This window comes from Danio rerio, chromosome 6 (genome assembly GCF_049306965.1).
Source record: "Danio rerio strain Tuebingen ecotype United States chromosome 6, GRCz12tu, whole genome shotgun sequence".
Lineage (NCBI taxonomy): Eukaryota > Metazoa > Chordata > Actinopteri > Cypriniformes > Danionidae > Danio > Danio rerio.
In genome coordinates, this window is record NC_133181.1 from 18805820 (window position 1) to 18830739 (window position 24920).

The window sequence follows — 24920 nt, forward strand, 5'->3', positions numbered from 1 at the left end:
TAGAGTAAAATGTCATGTGTAGTTAAAGGTATGTAAGTGTATATATTTACCACCACCTACTGGAAGTTTTAGATTTTTATTTTGAAGACTATGGTGTGGTCCAGAATCTTCTGCTGTCCAGAATCAGGTGGTTTGTCTTGGTTGGGCATCTCAGCTGAGACCTCTCCACAATGGGTGACCCCACAGTAGCTGTGAAGTACCAGTGGCGTGTACCATTTGGGTGAACTCATTTTTTAAATGTGATCTTGAGATTTTTTTAAAGTTTTTTTTGTTCACAGTTTTGACTTTGATACTGACTGATCTAATGTTTATGTACGATTATTAAAATAAAACATTCTGCAGACAATATTAATTTAAGAGAGATCTTTGAGGAGTGTTTATGCATATATATGCTTCAGTGTTAGAAAAGCTAGTCTGCTTGCATGACCATTGCCAGGTCTGGGCTGTTTTATTATTAATGTAATATTAAATTAAATTGTTAATATCAGTTAATGTCCTGTGAGTTCACGTGAATTAACAATGAAACTTTATTTACATTAACCAATGTTAACAAATAATAAATACTGTAATAAATGTATTAGATCTTACCAGGTTTGACTTTTTTTTACAGTGGAATACTGGCAACAGTGTTAGTCAGTGTAACAGAGCAGTAGCGGAAACTAACAGGAAACTGCTTACAGTTAATTACTGTACTGTAGTTCTGTACTCACAGCATAATCGCTACTGCACACACATTAATGGTAAATCATATATACAGTAGTTATTGTAGTTTGACTCAAATTAATCAGTTTTCTGAACTGTTCTCAAAAATAAAAAAGCAAATCAATTCTTCAGACAAATGTATTTTATTGTTTTGGCAGCAAACAAACATACAACAGAAAATGTCTGACAAAATTAAACAAATCAGCAGGTTTGAAGACATTTTCTATTTACAATGAAACAAAAAGGTTCAATAATGAACAACACATGCAGTGTATATACAGTAGGACTTGTGTGTTGAAGTAGGGGGGGGAACTCCAGGAACTGAGTTTGACATCGATGGTTACAGTGTTGGGGGTAACGCATTACAAGTAACACAAGTTATGAAATAATATGACATTTCTAAGTAACAAGTAACACATTAACAAATTAAGGAGTATTCAAGTTACTTCTTAGTTTAATTAATTCTCTTTTAAAAAATAAATTGTTGAATTAATAATAATAATAATAATAATTTTCTCCCAGCAGAAACAAACAGAACCCAAGATGGCAGAGCCTTACATTTCTGCACTGAAAGTATTGTCATTTTTCTGAACACATGGAGGACAAGTAAACGGGGATTGTTTGTGTCAAATGCTCATTTTACTTCACTAATAAGACTAAAAGTACAAAAGCATCAAACACATTGCTTAAAACTGTCATTAATCTCTAAACAGTATACGGCATATAGAGCTCTGGCCTCAGGAAGTTCTCAGAAGATAACATTCTCCTTAATCATTATTATCTGATGTGTTTTTAGAGGTAAATAAAGGTTATAGAGTGTGTTGTTAATTGCAGAGCTCCTCTATTTAAAAAAAAGAAGGAAAAAACCTGCAAGTTCTGAAAGAGATCAAGCCTCAGCCTGGTATAAAAAAAGGATTTTTTCTCAAAGGTAACATAGCACATTATTTTCCATAATAAGTATAAGTAACACAGCTTTACATTATAACGTTACTTTTTTGGGGGAGTAACTCAATATTGTATTGCATTACTTTTAAAATATCTTTCCCCAACACTGATGGTATACGGCACATTGTCAAAGCAACTGGCAACATTTATCTCAATCACACATATAATAATAATGATTAAAAAAAACTTTACTGTCATTTATTCTTTGCATGACACAATTTCATACAAATCCTGCTGGTTTTACAGTAAAATACTGTTTCCTTTCATTACAGCAGAACACTGGCTATTTTAGAGTTATTTACCGCATAATCTACAGCAAGGGTTAACAGTAAACAATTTAAATAACTGCCACAGAGAAGACATCTAACAATCTATGCCCACCTCCACCCCCTTCCTTTTGGAAGGACATCTATTTTTAATCCATCCATCCATCCATCCATCCATCCATCCATCCATCCATCCATCCATCCACCTATTCATCCATTCAGGAAACACCTAACCTCTAGCCATCAGTGTCCAGTCATTGCTGAGGTGTGTAATTTCTATTTTACTGCACATGCTGCACTCCAGTCTGTAAAGACAAAGACACGACTAACAGAGCTCTACTTGTTGCTGAACTCCAGCAATGCACAAGATAATCTCCAGTGTTCTTTAGATAAATCTCCACTGATGCTCTTGTGAGTTTCCTTTTTCTGCCTGTTGTGTGTCCATTACTTGAACACCTGCCAAAGACGAGACATCTAGCTAACTATCTAAGCCCACCACCACCCCCTTCCTCTTGGAAGGACATCTATTTTTCATTCATTTATCCACCTATCTATTCAGTAAAATGACTAACCAGACCATCAGTTTCTAGTCATTGCTGAGGTGTGAGTCCCGTTTCTCCACATGCCCCAGTGTAATCTGACATACAAGACAAAAACAAGACTAACAAAACTCTACATGCTGCTGATCTCCAGCAATAAACAAAGTTTTCTCCAGTGCTCTTCAGATATATCTCAACTGTTGCCTTGTGACTCTTCTCCTTCTGCTTCACTCCAATCTGCAAAAGACTAAGACAGCACCAACAGAGCCCTAACTGATGGCTGAGCTCCTGCAATGCACATGCTGTTCTCCGGCAATTTAAAAAAAATCTCCACTGATGCTCTTGTGAGTCTCTGTCTTCTCCCTGCTGTATGTCCATTACCTACAATAAATAACAGCCACAGAGAAGACATCTAGCTAACAATCTATGTCCACCACTACCCTCTTCTTCTTGGAAGGACATTCATGCCATGCAGCTATCCACCTGTTTTTGAAGGATACTCCTGACCATCAGTGTCCAGTCATTGCTGAGGTATGTGATTCCTATATTTCTCCACAAGCTGCACTCCAGACTGTAAAAGACAAAGACACGACTGACAGAGCTCTACATGCTTGCTGAACTCCTGCAGTGCACTAAATGTTCTCCAGCGTTCCTTAGACAAATCTCCACTGATGCTCTTGTGAGTTTCCTTCTTCTGTCTGTTGTGTGTCCACTACCTGAAAAAGAAACGCCTGCCGCAGAGAATACATCTATCTATCTAAAGCTGAGCTCAGACTACAGAAGTTTTAGTCCAATTTATTTTGACCTCCCGAGAATCGGAGATGAAATCTTGTCGAGGACTTTGATCGGTTCTCAGCGCAGATTATCTGGTAATGTGAGCCGTTTAAAGATAGAATCTTGCACCTCGCCATCTTGAACACAAATCGCAGCCTCCCTGATCATAACAGACATGATTGAAATCCAGAAATTCAAATCGGGCTGATCACAGCAGTTCAAACCTATTCAGTATTAACAAAGCCATGAGCTGGAGAGAATCATGTTGCTTTCAATAAATAAATAAATATATCATTTTTTTGAATAAGCTTGAATTATCCTTTATTATTAGCCAGATTTTACGTTATTCTTATTGTGGTGTGCAGATATTGATGACACGTGTAGCCGGGCACTAGAACATTGCCAGTTATCTCCAAAACCCAAAATGATTCAACATATTACAGTTTTTCTCAGTGGCTTTGGTGCATTTCTCACAACACTATTTACATTTGCACAACAGTTAATGCATTTCTCAAAACAATTAGTCATTTGTGCACATCATAGTAGCAGTTTCTCATTCCTTTCAACAAATTGCGAATGCTTTTGGACATGTATCAATTGCTTTCATACAACTCTTTGCTGTTAAAATTATTATTCGCTTATGTCATGTCAGTCAAAATTAACTAAACTTGTGAATGCTGAAAAGTCATTCCAATTTAAAACTAATAGTCCTCATTTCATTACTTGAGTCATTACATACAAAAATGTTGAACTAGTTGCCGAAATCTGACAAGCAAATTATATTAAAATTTTTACATCTTTATTTTCCAGAAAATGTCTTCTAAATTGAACAATTTCATGAATGATTTACAGACGTGTGTATGTTGTAGGTTCAGTTGCAATATGTACTTAATGTTTGAAAGTTGAGCACAGCACACATTGTTTACAGTTGTGCACAGCTCTGCCCAAAGGGAGTTTATGTTTGATGTAAATAAGAGTGTATTTATTCTTTTGCCCAATGCTGTGAATAAATTAGAATTGCAAAGAGCATCTGCAGTAAAAATGTGAAACATACATATTCAGTGTCTTGTAATCAGATTCCTCACTAAATGCAGTGATGTCTAACTTTACTGTAGTTTTCAAATGGCTGAGCAAATAGTATATAGTGCTGTCTTGAGCATTTTCAGAAAGTGTCACCAAAATCGAACTTTATTACATTGAAAAAAATAGACAAAGCCATTTGACTATCTTGTGAATAGACAATGGTGTCAGGACTTTTCCTCTCGATGACACTGACACTCTCATTGACATCAATACTTGCTTTTGAGGAATGAGCTATCCATTTTTTAGGAGGTGACTCACTTTTAAAGAGGCTCTAGCAATCTAAAAGCTGAGCTATTGCCAGTCAAACACAGCACAGCCATCGCAGCAAGACGGAGAGATTTCAATTATTGTCATAAATAGTAATATCATTGTGACAGGGTGGCTCAGTGGTTAGCACTGTCGCCTTACAGCAAGAAGGTCGTTGGATTGAGTCCCAGCTGGGTCAGTTGGCATTACTGTGTGGAGTTTGCAAGTTCTCCCTGTGTTCGTGTGGTTTTCCCCTGGGTGCTCTGGTTTCCCCCACAGTCCAAAGACATTCGATATAGGTGAACTGAATAAACTAAATTGGCCATAGTGTATGTGTGTGAATGTGAGAGTGTATGGGTGTGTGAATAATTGATATAATTATAATTGAACTTTCGTTTAGACATATCAAATCAACATTTCTTCATTCTGCTGTCCACTGCGTGCATGTCAGACCCTTATAAACATCCCAATTGCCAAATATTATTAGCCATATATAATACGCATTTATGAAATAAATGTTTGTGTGTGAGAGCAAATTAAAAAGACACTTGCGGCTCAACTTGCGTGTGTTAACTAAATTTTACAGGCTAACTGCATGAACAGCTACGCAAACTGAGACGTAGTGTAGCCTATTTCGAGTGCAGGATATTAGTGTTTTCCTGTAGTGGCAGTTGGTCAAATATTACTAAATTAATAATAAGCAATTAAAAAAGTGAGTTATTCCGTTTGTGGATAGGACAACGACCTCCTTATAATAAGCTTAAATGATCAGTTTTCATTAGCCACTAACGTTATTCTGTGTGTGAATATTTATGAGCCAGATGTAGCTGGGTAGCTATGCCTACTAAATTGCCAGTTATCTCCAAAAAACAAAAAGCTTAAACATTAAAATGTGCTTTTAGAAATCACAGATATATCTTTTCTGTGAGGGCTGTGTTTAGGATAGGGGATAGATTAGTGCTATGTACAGTATAAAAAAAATCCTTAGGCCTGTGTCTAGTGCCGTAAACCGACATAGAGTAGCTCTATATGATATAACAGATTATTTTTCCACACAATATAGGCAGTGCAACAGGTAACAATTTAGCTTTTGAGCAAGAAAGCACAGCACATCGTGGCATGATGGAGAGATTATAAGTGTATTATTATTATTAGACATTTGTCTGGGCATTAGGGACGGGGAGTCGACTCCTCGACTCTCAATGAACCTAGTACTGAAATCGACTTCAGGACAGGAATATGAGAGTTGAGTCTGTTTTTTTCAAATCCTCCTGAATGAAGCTGTTTTAAGCTGCAGTTATAATGCTCATTCTCGAGCACGATGAACTCTGAAGGCAATTATAAATTTAGTGCTGCAGACAAAGTTTGCTTTCACTTTTAAATACCTATGAAACACAACTTTGTGCAATTTGGTTTTAAAGATGATCTGCCTGCGATGTCAAGTTTGCTGTGTTATCAATACAATTTAGCTCTAATATTTGGGCTATTCTTCTTGTTTATTTTGTAAATAACTACAAATTAAATACATTAAAATTAAAATACAATTAATAACAAACGAAATTCATTTCAAAAAGAGGATTTTTAAATACAAATAGAGACAAGGCTAAGTTCAAAAACAGCTCTGACTCACTTCTTTTCTTCCGGCGTATGCTGTCCCATAAACAAACCCTTATTTAACTACAATGAACAAATTGCACAAAACAAACAGTGATATTTAAAAGTAAAGTAATAGGCTGTTTAAAAGAACACATAAAAAAATAAAAATTTACAAGAGAGAGCAATATGATATGTTTTGAGGCACAGCTGATTTTATTTATTATTTTAGGTTTGTTATGAATTTCGTGTAGGGGGTTAATATTTAATCGGTCATTAAATCAAATTGAAATCTAGCTATATTGTTTATTGATCAGTTAGAGCAGGCATGTCCAAGCTCGGTCCTGGAGGGGCAGTGTCCTCCAAAGTTTAGTTCCAACCCCAATCAGACTGTAGGGATAGTTTACAGTTTAACCCAAAGAATGACCAGTCTGGTAAATGAAGAAGAGCCGGAGTCAGAGATTTAAATAAATAAATCAAGTTTACTGAAGATAGTTTGCAGTTTCATCCGCAGAACCCAGCTTCAACACTCGCAATGAGTTCCTAGGCCACTCTGCTTACAATCACCAATCAATAACAATTATACTCTCACATAACGTCATTAACTGCGTCATACATAAAGGTGTTCTAACCTGATTGGTTAAAACACAGATAGACTAGGAACATTTCCACGTGAGGTTCGTGCGTACAATTCTGAACAATATCTAAGCATAAACGTCAGACACCCTTTAGACTGATTAGAGCTGACTCCAGACCTGTGAAACGGATCAACAATCAAATGGAACACACACACTTTAAGTATAATCTGTTTCTTATCCAAGGCTGAGTGTACCGTCCGCCGTCTTTATCAAAACTGGTTAAAAACTGGTATAATCTACATTCAGGCAGTTATATTCTTACTACACAAAGTCTATCTTGAATAAAAAGTAGAATCACTTTAAAAGATTTAACCGTAAAACTATAGCAAAATCACTTTAGACATTTTAGACAGTATTAACTCCTAGAAATAACAATAGAAACAGTTGCTTCCAGTCCTCAGTTCCACTCAAGATCTCAATTCATTAATTAAAATCAATTCACAGTTAAATATTGAGAAACAGGATGATGAAAACGATAAACGTTGGTCCATGATGAGATGGACTGGAAAGCAGAAATCCGAATCCTTCAAGACACACCTGGGCTAGCTAATCAAGCTCTTACCAGGCTTTCTAGAAACATCTTTGCAGGTGTGTTGAGGCAAGTTGGAGCTAAAATCTGCAGGACACCGGCCCTCCAGGACCGAGTTTGGACACCCCTGAGTTAGAGCATCTGTTGCCTATAAAACAAATATAGTACTAAACAACCTCAGACTGTTCACTACTCCAGATTATTTTGTTCACTCATACTCTGTATTCATGTATCAAACATTTATATTAAGAAGATATTAAGGGTATTTCATGATTTTTATTTAAGCGTTGTTTGGGCTCAATTGGGGTATTTTTTAATTTTTTATTGAACTGCTGCTACACATCTTTTCATTAAATATTTTGATAATAAATTGAGGTTTTAACTTTCTGTCTCTAAGATTGCAATGTAATTTTCTAAATTAAAAAAAGTATAGGCTGATTATTATTTTATTTTGACTGCAGATGATTTAAAATGCTGATTTTGTCTGACCACAGGAGAACTTCTTGTATAAAGAAAGATATGATACAGCATGTTTAATCCTTGCGCTATTTTAAGTGAATGTAAAAGGTGTCGATTCTTGAGTCGATTCTACTGACTCCAAAATTAAGAGTCAAGAATAGCTGTCGACCCCGAAAAACCCAGAACCGAACCACCGCATAATTTAATAATCTAATATTAGTAAAAAAAAAAAAAAGCGTAATTTTTGACAAAGAGAGTGATGTGCTCCATCGGTCAGGATAACCTTAACATCTTGTGTGCTGTGGCGCAGTTTTCATATTTTGTACTTTGCACATATTTAAGATTTGAGGTGGGCTAATAAATTTGCCAAAGATTCTCCTCATGTGTTCACAGCAACCAGATTTCATTATCGGTTAGGTTTTTAAAACTCCTATAGTCTGAGCCCAGCTCAAGCCCACCACCGCCCCCCTTCCTCTTAAACATCTTTTGGTGATACTGTAGGTGATACCTGACCAGCAGTTTCTTATCATTTCTGAGATGTGATTCCCTAAATTCTCTACTCCACTCTGTAAAAGACAAAGAAAACATCAACAGAGCTCTACCTGCTTGTTCAATACTATCTATCCGTTCGTCCGTCCGTCCATCCAAAGAAAATACCCGACTATCACTCTGTGAAAATATAAATATGTAAATTAAAATGTTTGATGAAGTTAATTTGATTCAACTTAAAAATGTAAGGCTGTACCTAATTTATTATGATGCACTTGTGATTACTGAGGTGTGTTTCCCTGTTCTTCCACATGCTTCGTACAAATCTGCCAAAGAGAAAGATATCAGGTCTATAATTAATCTCAATAAATTTCTTTGGAAACTAACTCCATTTTTCAGTCTGTTCAAGCAGTTCTACCTCTTTGCCGAGCTCCAGGTCTTCCAGTTTATCTCCACTGTTCCCCTTGTTAGTCTCAGGGGTAAAGCTCTACTGGGCCACGAGCCCCCCTCAACTGCACCCCACCCAAAAAAAAAAACATTTATTTACCCATATATAAATAGCTATACTGAATATTTTAAATCAAAATTTGAATTATATTATAAATAAAACTATTATTATTATTTAATATTTGTATTATAATAATACTTTTTTCTCTAAATAATTAACATAATTAAATCATTCCAGTTGTGTCTTTACATTTGATTGATTTAAGATACTTTTGCTGCCACAAAGAAGACATCTTTCCAACTATCTGGAGCTGTAATTAGAAACATTGTTCCTGACTGTGTTCTATTCTCAGTTATCCCCCTATGCCCTATTCATTTAGAACATTTTAACATTCAAAGTTGCAATTATTAAAAAATAAAAAAATATTAAAGTCATCTCTCTTAGGTGTAATTTGCATTCAAACTATTTTTACAGTTTAGTTTTCGTGATCTTACAGATCTTACAGTTTACAACTGTGCTCCCTTCGCAGTGCACTTTGAAAACATTGATGTCATTTTGTACACAGCCTCATGGTGAAAGCTATAGGTGACCTGTTATTTAAAAGCGGAATTTATGTTACGTCTCCAAAGCTTGTGAAAACAAAAAGCATACGGTAATTCTTTTCATTTATATTGAGTCATTTATTAAGTATCTGTACTGTATATGACATGGGCCTGCCAGTTAGAACTTTCTAAAGTGGTTTACATGTGTTAAATTGTAAAAGTAGATTTTAAAAAATAATAAATAAATAAATATCCTTCTTAATATTAATAAGAATCATCATCATCACCATCATTAATATTATTATTAAAGTATCATTTTTTCATTTCTAATAAATAAAAAATATTACATTTCATTTTATAATAAATAGCCATTATTATTTATTTATTTTTATGATTTATATGATATTAGAATACGTGTTAGCTTTTGTAAGTGATATGTTTTAGAATAGAATGTGTAATGTTCAACTTCTCAATAATATTAGTAAAGCAAACATTAGCCCTATATGTGTCATTTACATATATTTCAGTTATTATAGAAAGCGAGTGCATATTTTTACCAAATCTAATATTGAATTCTATTGTAAATGCGTGTGCGTGTATAATTTGCACAAATAAATTAAGTTTCTTTACTCTAAAGAAGTAGTTTAGAGCATCATTACGGGCATTTTATCATAATTATAACTAATCTGGTTTAAGCGATAAATCTGCGACAGAGAAACTACAGGTTTTGGAAAACACTCGTCACTACATCATTCTTTTCTCAAACGATGCATCAGACTTTTATAGTTTAGCCGTGAGTTACTTCGTTGTTTGGGAAACGCAGCCCAGACCATCAGTTTCCAGTCATGCTGAGGTGCGAGTCCCATTTCTCCACAGGCCCCAGTCTAATCTGCAAAAGACAAAAACAAGACTAACAAAGCTCTACTTGCTGGATGATCTGCATCAATAAACCAAACGTTCTCCAGTGTTCCTCAGATAAATATTCACCATTTTGCTTGTGAGTCTGACTCTTCTGTCTGTTGAAGTTGTAAATAATAGCCACAGACAATACATATATCTAACAATCTATGCCCACCACCACCCCCTTCCACTTGGAAGGACATCCATCCATGCACCTATTCATCTACCTTTAAAGGATATTCCTGACCATTAGTGTCCATTGCTGAGGTGTGTGATTCCTATTTGTCTCCACATGCTGCACTCCAGCCTGGAAAAGATAAAGACACAACTAACAGAGCTCTACATGCTTGCTGAACTCCAGAAATGCATAAACTGTTAACCAGCGGTTTTCAGACAAATCTCCACCGATGCTCTTGTGAGTCTCCTTCTTCTGTCTGTTGTGTGTCCATTACAGGAAAAAGAAACACCTGCCGCAAACAAGACATTTATCTGGCTTAAAGAGATTCCAGACAATCATCTAGTATGTACAAATGAAAGTATATGATTTTAAATGTTTTATAAAGTTAATTTGATTCAACCTAAAAAAGTGTAAGTCTGTATCTAATTTATTACGATGCACTTGTCATTACTAAGGTGCGTTTCCCTGTTCCTCCACATGCTCCATGCCAACCTGTCAAAGAGAAAGATATCAGGTCGTTATTTTATCTCAATGGATTTCTTTGAAAGCAAACTCCAATTTTCAGTCTGTTCAAGCAGTTCTACCTGCTTCCTGAGCTCCAGGTCTTGCAGTATATCTCCACCATTCCGCTTGTGAGTCTCCTTCTTCTGCTCCACTCCAATCTGCAAACAAACAAAGACAGCCTCAAGTGCACAGTCCACACTTCTTTTAAACGGTTAAATAAGAGCATCATCCGTGAATTTAAAGTGAACTTAATCTTTTTAAAATAAAAGAATATTGTCAGCGCAATAGCCTTGTGGTCAATGCGCTGACATATGCTGCAGTAGCACAATAGGGCGTCCCGAGTTCGAAACCCAGCTCAAAGACAATTCCCAACCCTACACCCTTCTCTCTCTCCCACTTCGTTTCCTGTCTCATTACTGTCCTATCAAATAAAGGCAAAAAAGCCGAAAAAAAAGAATATTTCAGTGTGAACACACTACTTACACCATTTACACTACAAAATGGCATAGAATAGTGTACAAGTATGTGATTTGGAACGCACCCATAGACAGTACTGACAGAGCCCTACCTGCTGTTCTCCAGCATTTTCTAGATAAATGTCCACCGATGCTCTTTTGAGTCTCCCTCTTCTGCCTGCCCTCCATTAGCTGAAAAAGGAAAAACCTGACACAGACAAGGCCTAACTATCTATCTATACCAGTGGTTCTCAAATTGTGGTACGCAGGCTTTCTTCTAGAGGTGCACGGAGGAATCACAGAATAATAATTAAAAATATATTATATATATTTAAAAAAAAAATGTATATATATATCTATATATATAAAAAAAAATATAACGCCCTTTTACCCTTTGATGCGTATGATAACACAGATGTGATCAGCATTGGTTGTTCCCTGTACTGTATGATCACACTGTTATTATTAGTATGTTTAGTGCATCATGTCATCAGATGCTAAGATTGAAAAAAACTGTGGAGCTCTCGAGCAGATACGCACTAGTGAAGTGCTTTTCAGTTACTGCAAACTCAGGAGTTTCTACAAGCTGCATCATTGGTGAAATAATTATCACAAACGTGTTAAAATTTTCATAGTTGTGTAAAATAATGTGTGTTTTCGATGTATAGCCGATACATATTTCGATATATATTTGTTTTGTAAATAGCCTAGCGGTGTGGCTTTTGATTTAGTTTGTTAAATGGTGCAGGTCGCAGAACAGATTAAAGCCAATTTTACCATGTTTGAACCTTGAAAAAACACAAAATGGAAGTTTGTGCACAGACGGAGCACCTGCAAACCTTACCCAAGTCGACCTGAAAAACGGTGGTCGGATGCACAGTTTACACAAACTCCGCGGTTTACTTATGATATGATCTCAATTCCACCAAATCATGGAAATGCTGCATGTATGAATTGATAAATCACCTATGAATTGGTCAGTGTATTTATAATCACTCACTTTTCTGAAACACATACTGTAAATGACGCGCTGTAAGCAGATCTAATCTCTAATTTAAATTGTAAATGTGAATCATATAATTCAAATACAAGTTAATGTTTTGGGCCCTATCATACACCCGGCGCAATGTGATGCAAGGCGCGGCGCAAAAGTCTTTTGCTAGTTTCAGCTTGGCGCAAGAGTGGTTTTGAGGCGTTGCGATACGCTGTTTGAATAGCAAATGCATTTGCGCTCATTTGTGCGCCCATAGGCGTTCTGGTCTAAAAAGGAAGGTGTTCTGAGGCACACTGCTGGCGCGTTGCTATTTTGCGAAACTAAAATAGATTTTTCATTAGACCAAAACAAACCCGGTCTAAACTCCAGCGCAGAGTTGCACCTCGCCTACACACTGCTTAATACGCACAAGAGAGCAATAGGCAAATCTTTACATATGAAAAAACTTAAATATTAGGGATATAGAATATAATAAGAATAGATATAGGATATAAATATAAAGGATTAAAATATTACAAAACATATTATTTTCTAGCCTACATGAATATGAAAAATCACTGCTTTTATGTCTTCTTCATCTCAGAGGGCTTTTTCAGTTAATTTATAACAATTTGCTTTTGTATAATGTTATTATTATTAGCAGTATTATTTATTATCTCCATATTTATATTTGTTTTATGAAATACAAGCTTAGATTTGCCCACCTGTCAGGTTTTAGACCATATGGGGCACAGCATGTGTATTAGGATATAACTCAGGTTTTTGACCACACTTCGTTATTATTGTTCATTTATTTGTTTGCTGGAAATTAGAACTGAATTTAGAAATAGTTTTGAAACAAATATTTGCGCTTAACAAACAAAATTAATTATTTATAGGCTAATTGATGTCTGTGCGTAAAGGTTTCCCTATCTAAGAGCGAAAGTGAAAGTAGATCGATTATCTCTCATTCTCATGCAGTAGATGCTCTGTTTAACAGTTTTCTGTTTAAAAAAACTGTTAACTGTTTGCTAGTGAAATGCTTTCCACTTAGACTTACTTTACGTCCTGTAAATAGCGAATGCGCTTATGGCGCGACGCAGCTGGCTCTTAAAGGGAATGGGAGATGAGACTCTAATTGGTTTATTCTCAAAACACACCTATAACTCTTAAGAAAATAAACTCAACCCTTGAAAGTGGATTTTCCCATCTTTAAATTAGCAAAAATTCGTTCTGACACGCCCTGAAAGCGTTTGCGCCCTGCGTTTTGCGCTCTGCGCATGGACCGTCAAAAAAAAGCCCTTAGATTTAAAGAGAGAGAGCGGGGATAGTTGTAACACTTACAATCTCTACAACAAGGAACTAGTTACAAATCAGCTGATTCACTTCACACATGCTCATTTTAGTCCTCATACCACATATGAAAAAGTCCTGTGACAGACACAGCAGATATTAGACAGAAAAACTACACTTCAGCTAAGATTAGCTAATTAATTATTTTTAAGATATCATTGCCTGATTTGTAGTTAAACCCATGTAATCTGTGTGTCTGATTGTGGATATACTTAATCCACATTGTTGGTGATAATGTTTTAGCTGTTAGCTGTAGGAGAACAGATTCATGGCCACATAATGCTGGGTCAGTTGAAACAACAAAAGCTAGTAACTTGTTAGTCACATCAGTGAAATGTTACCACCAACCTCAAGCAGATTTAAAACTGTATTTATATGATTTAATTTCAGTATTGCTATAGCTTATAAAAGAGAAAGTCAAAAGTAGTTTGAGTTCAGTGTTTGACCTCTGTGGGCTCATGAAGCCTGCAAACACAAATAGTGTTCAATTGTTGAAGCTGATGCACATTTGCACATTTCATTCAGCTTTGTAACACAGAGACACACAAACTATACTGAAAGCTCAATGCTGAATAAAAAGCTTTCAAATCCATTTTTATGTCATAATTCTCATTTTATGATGTTACAACTAACCCAGACAGTGGGCTGAATTGTAACATTTCACTCCTCCTGTTTGAGGGCTTACTCACACTATTTACAGTTGCCTTGAACCGGGCCGAAGCACATTTGTCCCCCCTCCCGTCTCACCTGACGGCCCGCACTCACATCGCATTTGGGACTGAGCATGCTTACGTCATCAATGATGCACAGTTCAGTAAGAAGCGCTCTCACTCAGCACAGTGGAAATTTCTTTAGTTATATCGTTTTCAAGAGTTCACACTTAGCTGATGACTGATTATAAGCAAGTTTAGCATGCTGTCCCGGGAGAGAGACCTGAGCTCAAAAGGTCCTTGAGCCCTGGGCTCCCTCCCGTTTGCCTCAGGTAGATCTCGACAACTCCCCCCATGATATGAGCTGATGACTAAAATAAATGCTATGAAGAGATATGCTGCTGAATGAGAGTTTGAATGTAGTGCTAAATTTAGATTGATCAATTCACTTGTAGTACATGTTTTTGGAATGTGGGAGGAAACCGGAGAACCCAGGGAAAACCCATGCGAGCACGGGAAGAACATGCAAACTATGCACAGAAATGACAGTCAGCCTGTTAAAGGACTAGAACCGGTGACGCTCTTGCTGTGAGGCTGCATTGCTACCCACTGGGCCACCGTGCCACCCTATGAAGGGAAAGCTGGAGAGGTAGGGGTGGAAGGGGTGACACGCAGTTAATTATTTCGCTGAACAGATCAGCCACTTTTGACGCTCATAAACAATTATAAAGTCATCGCGCTGCAGGAATTAAGAGGTTTGCTACAGGTGCAGCTGTCATGTAGTGAGGTGTTTGCGTCTTTAATAATCTACGACAGTTTGCATTTCATTGAACAGTATGAATGATTAATAAATCCATATAAAACAGTTCCTTAAATGTCACGTCTCGTCTTCAGTTTCCAGCCCAAGTGAATCGCGCGCTGGCACACCTCTTCCAACCAGGCCAGGGCCGCCAAAGTGTACCGCACCTGAGCCAGATTCGGAGCACTCACACTTCTCAAACGTTATGGGCCTGGGCACGGTACTGATAGCATAGTGTGAGTACGCCCTGAAACTAAAAAGTGTTCACATTTACTGTTTACGCTGCAAAAATTACTTATTTGGCCATTTAATAGCAGACACTTGTAACTCAAGATCTCAAAGATATATAAAGAAATATAATAGAAGTACAACTATCCCCGGTCTCCCCCATACAAATATATCATAGGTACATACAACTTATATTTCAAAATGTATGAAAAATAATTTATAATACTTATGCTCTTGTGAGTGTCTCTCTTCCGCCTGTTGAGAATTCATTATCTACAATGTAAATAACAGCCACAGACAAAACATCTATTTAACAATCTATGCCCACCACCACCCCCTTCCACTTGGAAGGACATCTATCCATGCACCCATACTTCTGCATTAAAAGGATATTCTTGACCATCAGTGTCCAGTCACCACTGAGGTGTGTGATTCCTATTGGTCTCCACATGCTCCACTCCAGTCTGTAAAAGACAAAGACACGACTAACAGAGCTCTACATGCTTGCTGAACTCCAGCAATGCACAAGCTGCTCTCCAGCGTTCTTCAGATAAATCTCCACTGATGCTCTTGTGAGTCTCCTTCTTCTGTTTGTTGTGTGTCCATTACCTGAAAAAGAAACACCTGCGGCAGACAAGACATCTATCTAACTATTTACTGTATCTGAAGGAAATACCCAATCATCACTTAGTCTTTACAAATTAAAGTATATAATTTAAAAATGTTTTATTAAGTTAATTTGATTCAACTAAAAATGTAAGTCTATACCTAATTTATTACGATGTACTTGTCAATACTGATGTGTGGTTCGCTGTTTCTCCACATGCTCCATGCCAACCTGTCAAAGAGAAAGATATCAGGTCTTTAATCTCAATATATTTCTTTGGAAACAAACTCCATTGTTTAGTCTGTTCAAGCAGTTCTACCTGTTTCCTGAGCCCCAGATTTTCAAGTATATTTCCACTGTTCCTGTGACTCTTCTACTTCTGCTCCACTCCAACCTACAAATGACAAAAGCTGCGTCCCAAATGGCACGCTATACACTATGAACTTATACACTATGTACTTATGCACTTACACACTCAACAGCATAGTATATGAATGTAGTGTCCCAAATAGAACACAATCGGTTATTTACTAACCGCAAATTCAGCTGTCGTGCATTGAGAAGTTTGCGTATTTAATAAACTACGGCAGTTTGCGTTCAATGAACAGTAAGAATGATTAATAAATCCATATGAAACAGTCCCTTAAAAGTCACGTGTCGCTTTCAGTTTCGGGCCCAAGTGAACCGCACTCAGACCCACCTCTTCCAACCGGGCCAGGGCCGGCCAAGTGAACCGTGCTTGAGCCTGATTCAGCGCACTCACACTTCTCAAACGATCCGGGAAACGGGCTTGGGCACGGTACGGATGGCATAGTGTGAGTAGGCCCTTAGTGAAACAAATGACCAAACTGTCAAATAATACTTGCCATGAGTATAATCACTTTCACCATCAGGAAGCAGCATAATCACTCTTGTTGGAGAATTTTGCTTTCATAATCCAAAATAAAGTAATCAAACTTAGGCTCCTGATAGCTCCACTGATGCTCTTGTGAGTCTCCCTCTTCTGCCTGCTCTCTCTCCATTACCTGAAAAAGAAAAACCTGACAAAGACAAGGCCTAATTACTATCTACAACAACCAGCACTCCTTCATCTTGGAAGGACGTCCATCGATTCACACGTCCACCTAATTAAAAAAAAAATTAAATTCCTGACCATCCAGTCGTTGCTGAGGTGTGTGATTCCTTCTTTTCTCCATGTGGTGCCATCTGATCTGTAAAATACAATAGAAAGATGTCAAGTCATTCATTAATCTAATACCATTCTTTGGAAGTTTCATCTACCATTGTCTCCAGTCTGGTTCTGTTCTAAAACTAACAAATAATATTTCACACCTATAAGTAAATACTCTACTAGATGACAATCTATAAACTTAGAAGAGATAAATGTGCTACAATAATTAGTAAAACTGTAAATAAAACAAAAAACAATCAAAAGCTACAAATGTTGAACAGGCCAACAGCATAAATTACTAATAAATAATACAACAGCCAGACAATCTATCTGACAACAGACGTGCAGTAATATTCAATGTGGTAACTCTGACAGCATACAAATAAATTAGAACAGATCAATTTATCCGATCATATAACAAATAACAATCTGCAAATGTTAAGTTAGATAGCGATATACAATTGAATCATACAAACAAACAAAAATATTGTATCTATTTCTGTCTATCTGAAGGAAATATCTGACAACCACTTACTGCCCCATTAAGACCAGGTTTTCCACTCACTGAAGCACCACAAGCACATCTCCTGTGAGTTCCAGTGTCTCTCCTAGTGAGGTGTCTCCTGGTTCCTCGTTTAGTCTTCATCCTGTTTGCTGTCTGTGGTATCCGTCTCCAGTCTCCAAGCCTGCATAATCAAATATCCAATTCAGGTTAATGGACTTATTATCTGCATCAATAAACTCACCTGCTTATACTCACCTGACGTCCTGTTATATTACTGAACTGAATGTCGTCCCTTCTGTGACACTTACTCTGTAAAAATGTAATTGTATAAGTTTAAAATGTTTTATAAAGTTCAGTTGACTCAACTTAAAGTTTAAGGCTGTACCTAATTTATTACGATGCACTTGTCATTACAGTGTGTTTCCCTGTTCCTTCACATGCTCCATGCCAACCTGTCAAAGAGAAAGATATCAGGTCTTTAACTAATCTTAATACATTTCTTTTGAAACTAACTCCATTGTTTAGTCTGTTCAAGCAGCACTACCTGCTTCATGAGCTCCAGGTCTTCAAGTATATCTCCACCGTTCTCCTTCTTCTGCTCCACTCCAATCTGCAAATAAACAAAGACAGCCCCAACAAAACCCCAACTGCTGTTCTCCAGCATTTTTTAGAGAAATCTCCACCGATGCTCTTGTGAGTCTCCCTCTTTTGCCTGCTCTCCAATACCTGAAAAAAGGAAAAACCTGACACAGACAAGGCCTAACCACCCATCTATACCAGTGGTTCTCAAAGTGTTGTACGCGGGTTTCCTTCTAGTGGTATGCAGAGAAATCACTGAATAATAATTAAAAATATATGAACGCCCTTTTACCCTTTGATGCAAACGATAACAGATGTGATCAGCATTGGCTGTTCCCTGTTCTGTACGATCACACTGTTATGATTAGTATGTTTAGTGCATCATGTCATCAGATGCTAAGAATCTAAAAAAAACTGTGGAGGGCTTAAGCAGATACATGTTAGAGAGGTGCTTTTACAGACAAGTCCTGTTGGCATTTCAGTTACTTCAGTGCAAACTCAGGAGAATTATTGGTAAAATAATTATCACTAATGTGTTAACATGTGTTAGTAGTTGTGTAAAAAAATCCATTTATGATTTATAGCCTGAAGTCATTTGTTATGTAAATAGTTTAGCGGTGTGGCTTTCGATTTAGTTTGTTGCCTCAGATTTAAATTAATCTGGATGTGATTCAAATGGTGCGGAACCTTACCCGAGTCGGCCTGAAAACGGTGGTCAGTTGCACAGTTTACACAAACTCTATGGGCTCTATTTTGACAGTCCATGCGCAGAGCGCAAAACCCAGGGCGCAAACGCTTTCAGGGTGTGTCAGAATGCATCTTTGCTAATTTAAGGACAGAAAAATCTGCTTTGCGCCGTGGCGCATGGTCTAAAAGGTTTGAGTTTATTTTCTTATTGAGTTATAGATGTGTTTTAAGAATAAACCAATCAGAGTCTCATCTCCCATTCCCTTTAAGAGCCAGCTGCGTCGCGCCATAAGCGCATTCGCTATTTACAGGATGTAAAGTAAGTCTAAGTGGAAAAACTCAGCATTTTACAAGCAAACAGTTAAAAGTTTTTTTTAACAGAAAACTGTTAAACAGAGCATTTACTGCGTGAGAATGAGAGATAATCGATCTACTTTCACTTTCGCTCTTAGATAGGGAAACCTTTACACACACACATTAATTAGCCTATAAATAATTAATTTTGTTTGTTAAGCGCAAATATTCGTTTCAAAACTATTTCTAAATTCAGTTCTAATTTCCAGCAAACGAATAAATGAACAATAACAACAAAGTGTGCTTAAAAACCTGAGTTATATCCTAATACACATGCTGTGCCCCATATGGTCTAAAACCTGCAGGTGGGCAAATCTAAGCTTGTTTTTAATAAAACAAATATAAATATGGAGATAATAAATAATACTGCTAATAATAATAACATTATACAAAAGCAAATTTTTATAAATGAACTGAAAAAGCCTCCCGAGATGAAGAAGAAATAAAAGCAGTGATTTTTCATATTTATTTATGCTAGAAAATAACATGATTTGTAATATTTTAATCCTTTATACTTATTTCCTATATTTATATTCTTATTATATCCTATATATATCCTTAATATTTAAATTTTTTCATATGTAAAGATATTTGCGTATTGCTCTACATCTTGTGTGTAGGCTATTAAGCAGTCTGTAAGCGAGGCGCAACTCTGCGCTGGAGTTTAGACCGGGTTTGTTTTGGTCTAATGAAAAATCTATTATAGTTTCTCAAAATAGCAACGTGCCAGCAGTGCGCCTCAGAACACTTTGCTTTTCAGACCAGAACGCCTATGGGCGCACATATAAGTGCAAATGCATTTGCTATTTAAACAACGTGGTGCAAAACAGCAAAACAACACTTGCGTCAAGGTGAAACTAGCAAATAACATTTGCGCCGCGCCTTGCGCTGCATTGCGCCGGGTGTATGATAGGGCCCTATGTTTTACTTAAGATATGATCTCACTTCCACCAAATTATGGAAATGCTGAATCTATGAATTGATACATCACGCATGAATTGGTCAAACAGTGTATTTATAATCACTAGGGATGCACCGATTCCAATACCAGTATCGGGGCGACACTTAAAATACTCATACTCATATCGTACATAAAAAGGCAGATACCACGCACAGATCCCACTCAACAGTAATTTACTACATGGATGTGATTTGTTATCCTACCTGACCATTGTCTTAATAATTAGCCTAATGTATTATATATTTATAGCTTAGTCCTTATAAACAATCCTTTTAAAAATACATTATTAATGAATCTATCGGCTACTGAAGAATAAACCGAACATGAAATATGATCCTTGCATAATGATCACAGCAAAACAAGCTAGCACTCATGTTAATATAAACTATAAATAAAAAAAACGAAAGAAATTTTAAGTAATGGAACATTATGTAAAAAATCTAAAGACTACAGGGTAAATAAAAGCACCTCATCAGAGCTGAACATTACTGCGGTCACTGCGCCCGTCTCAGTTTACAGCTTCTGTAAAGATCAGACAGCCTATACAGATCACACAATCTCAATAAATACCATGTAAGTGTATGAATATTTTGATAAGTATTGTTAATAGAATATTTATAATGATATGATTTTGCTTGTGATTATATCGATACTTGCACTGAGCTCTCACGGGCACGCTCTCTCTCACCAGTGGCAGTTGACATGCGCCGCATAAGGGCGCTATACACACCACGCAGCATACACTGGCAAGATGACAAGTGCTGAACTCCAAGGGACCAGTTTTACTTGTTGCCGATTTGTGTGTTGTTCCTTTTTTTAAAAGGCCTTTTATTTTTAAAATCTCTCAAGTTAATAATGGCTATCGGGTCACATAATCTCCCTCAGAGATATTTGAGCTCAATAACGTGGTGCGCAGTATGACTATTGACCAACATCGCCCTGTAAGTGTAGGCCTACAGCTCTGGTGTGTAATGAATTGCATGTTTTAAATGACAGCGAGACATGCTACATATAGTTTTAGTTTAGTTAGTTAATTTTGCTAACCGACAACTGCCGCTCAATAATCGGTTATTAACGGTTAACTGGTCAGATTACTATTAATTTTATATTAAACAAATTGACATGTCTATTTTGTGTCTGACACTTTAAATATTGCATAAAATACTGATTTATTTTTATATGCTAGCATATTAATAATAGAACAATACAACAGAGCATTTTCACGTACCTGCAGTGTTTAGCACAGAAGAACAGAATAATCTAAATAAAATGAATAAAATAAATAGGACTGCCCTAAATTATTTTGCACTTAAATAAGTAATTTATATTACAAATCGAAAACACTGACTGATTTTTTTCCAATCATATTTTTGTCTTCCGTCAAATAAAATAGCTGACTTCCTCAAATCGCTCGCTCCACGGAAAATATGCATTTAGTTAATGCCCCGCTGTTATTATTATAATCACAAAACCTTTTTACATTTTTAATAGAAATCATTATTTTAAAGATTATGTCTTGCTATGGTTTCCTTTCTCTCCATCGCGGCTCAAGTGCGCGCGCTGCGTGATGAAAAGACGACAACAACGCGCGCATATGTTGACTTTTTGTAAACAGTTTTTTTGTTTAAATATGATATTGCATTAATGTGCATACATGCTTTATATTATAAAAGGTAAAGCCTATTTGTTGCGTTTATGATGCAGATCCAGGTCAACATCAGCGCTTTTTTTGGCATCAACACGTCTGTTTGAAGCAATATTCTTCTTCAATTTTGCTTCTTTGGCAAATGTGTCTGTAGGCACGGGTTATACATTATCGTCTCGCAAGTTAAGTATGTCTTGCAGTTGAACAAGTGGCCGAGCACAGCTAACGTGCTTTTTTCATTCCAAAAACGCGAGGCGCACCTCACTGCCTTTATGTTGACAAGGAAAAAAGAAGAGAAGAAGCGCGGTCCTCTTATGAAACGACTGAATCAGCTGGGTATCAATTGTGCAAAAGTGTTGCTGTCTATGTTGATAAAATTGTAATATTTAATAATATTATGATATTCAAGATTTGTACATTCATACAGCTCTGGATAACTTAAAACAGCGATTAGACCTTCAGAGCGGTGTTAATGCGTCCTGAAGTAAAGCGAAACGGCCATAAACGCCAGCAAGATAGAGTGATTATATGTAGAGTCATACTTTATCTATAAATAAAGTATAACTATAGAAACTGTTCATCTTAACTGAAAGCTTCTGCGTGTTTGCTGGCCTCACGCATCGCGCACCTGTCAGTCATTCAGTCAGTCAGCACGTAACCCCAAAGGATTAAACAATAGCGCACAGCACTATATGGTTACAAAAAAGTTTGCGCTGTTATAATTCACTTACCTTTTAATACGTTTTGTTGCGATTATAATCCGCTATTAAAAACAACAACAACAATAACTGAATGTTTTGAATGGGTAATGTAGCCGTGGCGGGATGCATTTTGGTCCCCGCCATGGAAGAATGAATGTAGCGGAAACCAAGCTCTTTAAAAGTTCTCTGTAGTTGTCTTGACAACACAAACTGCTGCTCTGGGATGAGCCGCGTGCAAAAGATGCCCCTCTAAACGCAAAGGCGCATTCAATCGGCCGCTTATGCAGCCAAACTAAAAATATATAAAATAATAATTTTAATCGTTTAACTGATAGCATTAATCGGTCACAAACGCACCCTTTCGGTTAACGGTTAATCGATTATTTTGAGCATCCCTAATTCTAACCCAGTACACAATAAAATAATATTTTTTGAATGGCTTGCCTATTGGCAGTATATATAACCGTTAAGCTTAAATAGGCTAAACACATTTAATTAATATTACAACACATTAATACAAACTAGCCACCCTTTGTATATTTTTTAGCAAACGAAAAATGCAATGAATTATTTATTTTGATTTTCTTTTTTATTAAAATTAATATAATTATTAGGCTACACAATTTCTACATAACATTGGCTCTGATTGCGTTTTTACAGATATCCTACTGATAGACTTTTTGGGTCAAAGACATTTATGCCTGTTCATTTCAGTGCTGTATTTGACAGATTTCGCAAAGGCTTCAGCTATTCTACCTGTCAGCTGGTACCAGCCTCAGTTTTGCGACATGACTTGTGTGGTGTCTACGTATCAATGTCTGGATGACAGCGAGAGAGAGATGAGAACAGACCTCAGATTCGATGTGTGGCCGCACGTCACAGTTACTTTACTGCAATTTTTGAATATTGGCTCATCTAAATTAACTTTTCATTAGATAAAGCTGAAATATTGCCAGAGAGACAAAGCAACTTTTAGTTTTGAAAAAGGGCAGCTTCAGTGATAAAACGCACAAACGCAGGATACACTCTATTCATTATTGATTTTTTTAACATTGAACGCATAATAATCAAATGCAAAAAAGAACAGCTGAAATTCAGAAAAAGGTTGCCGCGATAGTTGCTTTGTTTGATCTGCAGTTGGCTTGTCAGTGGCGCGGCATTGCTAAATCACTCGTTTTAATAAAAATAAGATTATTATTAAACATTGTGAGATGATGGTCGCATGATTTTTAAAATGAGAGTATGCTTTGAGTAATTATGGCTATTGATCTTATCTAGCCGTGACCCACCTATAGTTAAACTTAAAGTATAGCATCAAGTATAGCCTACTTTATACCTGACCTGCGGATTAACGGCAGGACTCGTAAATATGAAAAAAATCGCCCATAACAGGGTTTTATGCTTCCCGAATATGCAGTGTAAGAGAGTGACTTCAAAAGTTAACGTACACTGCACACACTTTATGTAATGTGTGAAGTCGTGGAGGGATGTCAGCGCAAGGATAACTCATCATTTAAATGTCCACAGTTAATCTTTAATAGATAAGGTCTGGATTTGCAGGTTTATCAACAATGTGTGTATATTTTTGGCTTGGAAAAGCCTTCTCTTAAAGATGTTTGTGGTTATCCTTGCAACAAGCAAAAACTAAATTAATAAATAAATAAATAAACTTCCTCGAAACCAAATCTATGAAGTATTGGTATCAGTTCTCGGTATCGGCTAGAACATAAATTAAAATACTCATATCGTTTTATAAAAAAATGGTATCGGTGCATCCCTAATAATCACTCAGTTTTCTAAAACACATACTGTAAATGACGCACTGTAAGCAGATCTAATCTCTAATTGAAATATGTAATTTTAAATCATATATTAAAAATACAGGTTAATGTTTAGATTTCACGGGGGAGAAACCAGGAAATAGTCACAAATCAATCTCGCACTTCCTAACCCCTCTGGCCGTGGATGACTGACCAGGTCCTGTGGCAGACACAGCAGATATTAGAGAGGAAACACTACGTTTCAGCTAAGTAATATTTTTTACTTGAATTATTTTTAAGATATCAATGCCTGATTTGTACTTAAACCCATGTAATCTGTGTGTGGATATATTTAATCCACATTGTTGGTGATAATGTTTTAGCTGTTTGCTGTGGGAGAACAGATTCATGGCCACATAACACTGGGTCAGTTGTAAGAATAAAAGCTAATAACTTGCTCGTAACGTCGGTGAAATGTTTCCACCAACCCCAAGCAGATTCAAAAATGTCTTTATATGATTTAATTTCAGTATTCCTATAGCTCTTTAAAGAGAAAGTCAAAAGTAGTTTGAGCTCAGTGTTTGAACTCTGTGGGCTCATGAAGGCTGCAAACACAAATAGTGTTCAATTGTTGAATCTGATGCACATTTTATTCAG

At 36.6% G+C, this 24920-nt stretch overlaps 1 protein-coding gene across 11 annotated transcripts in view; it reads right to left on the reverse strand.

Annotated features, from left to right (window-relative positions):
- LOC137495955 (serine/threonine-protein kinase pim-3) overlaps positions 1 to 21838 on the reverse strand; it is a 52812-nt gene extending 30974 nt beyond the window's left edge. The window contains exons 1-9 of one of the 11 annotated variants that reach the window (XR_012407839.1): positions 18121 to 21838; positions 17962 to 18028; positions 17832 to 17885; positions 17607 to 17757; positions 17054 to 17111; positions 16767 to 16940; positions 16220 to 16310; positions 16062 to 16131; positions 13546 to 15917 (exon numbers count right to left, since the gene is read on the reverse strand). The gene's annotated coding sequence lies outside the window, so the exon portion shown is untranslated. Of the gene's footprint in view, positions 1 to 13545; positions 15936 to 16061; positions 16132 to 16219; positions 16330 to 16766; positions 16941 to 17053; positions 17112 to 17606; positions 17758 to 17831; positions 17886 to 17961; positions 18029 to 18120 lie in introns of those variants that run through there. The other 10 variants (XR_012407841.1, XR_012407840.1, XR_012407845.1 and 7 more) reach the window with 10 other exon arrangements.
- Between the last annotated feature and the right edge of the window lie 3082 nt (positions 21839 to 24920).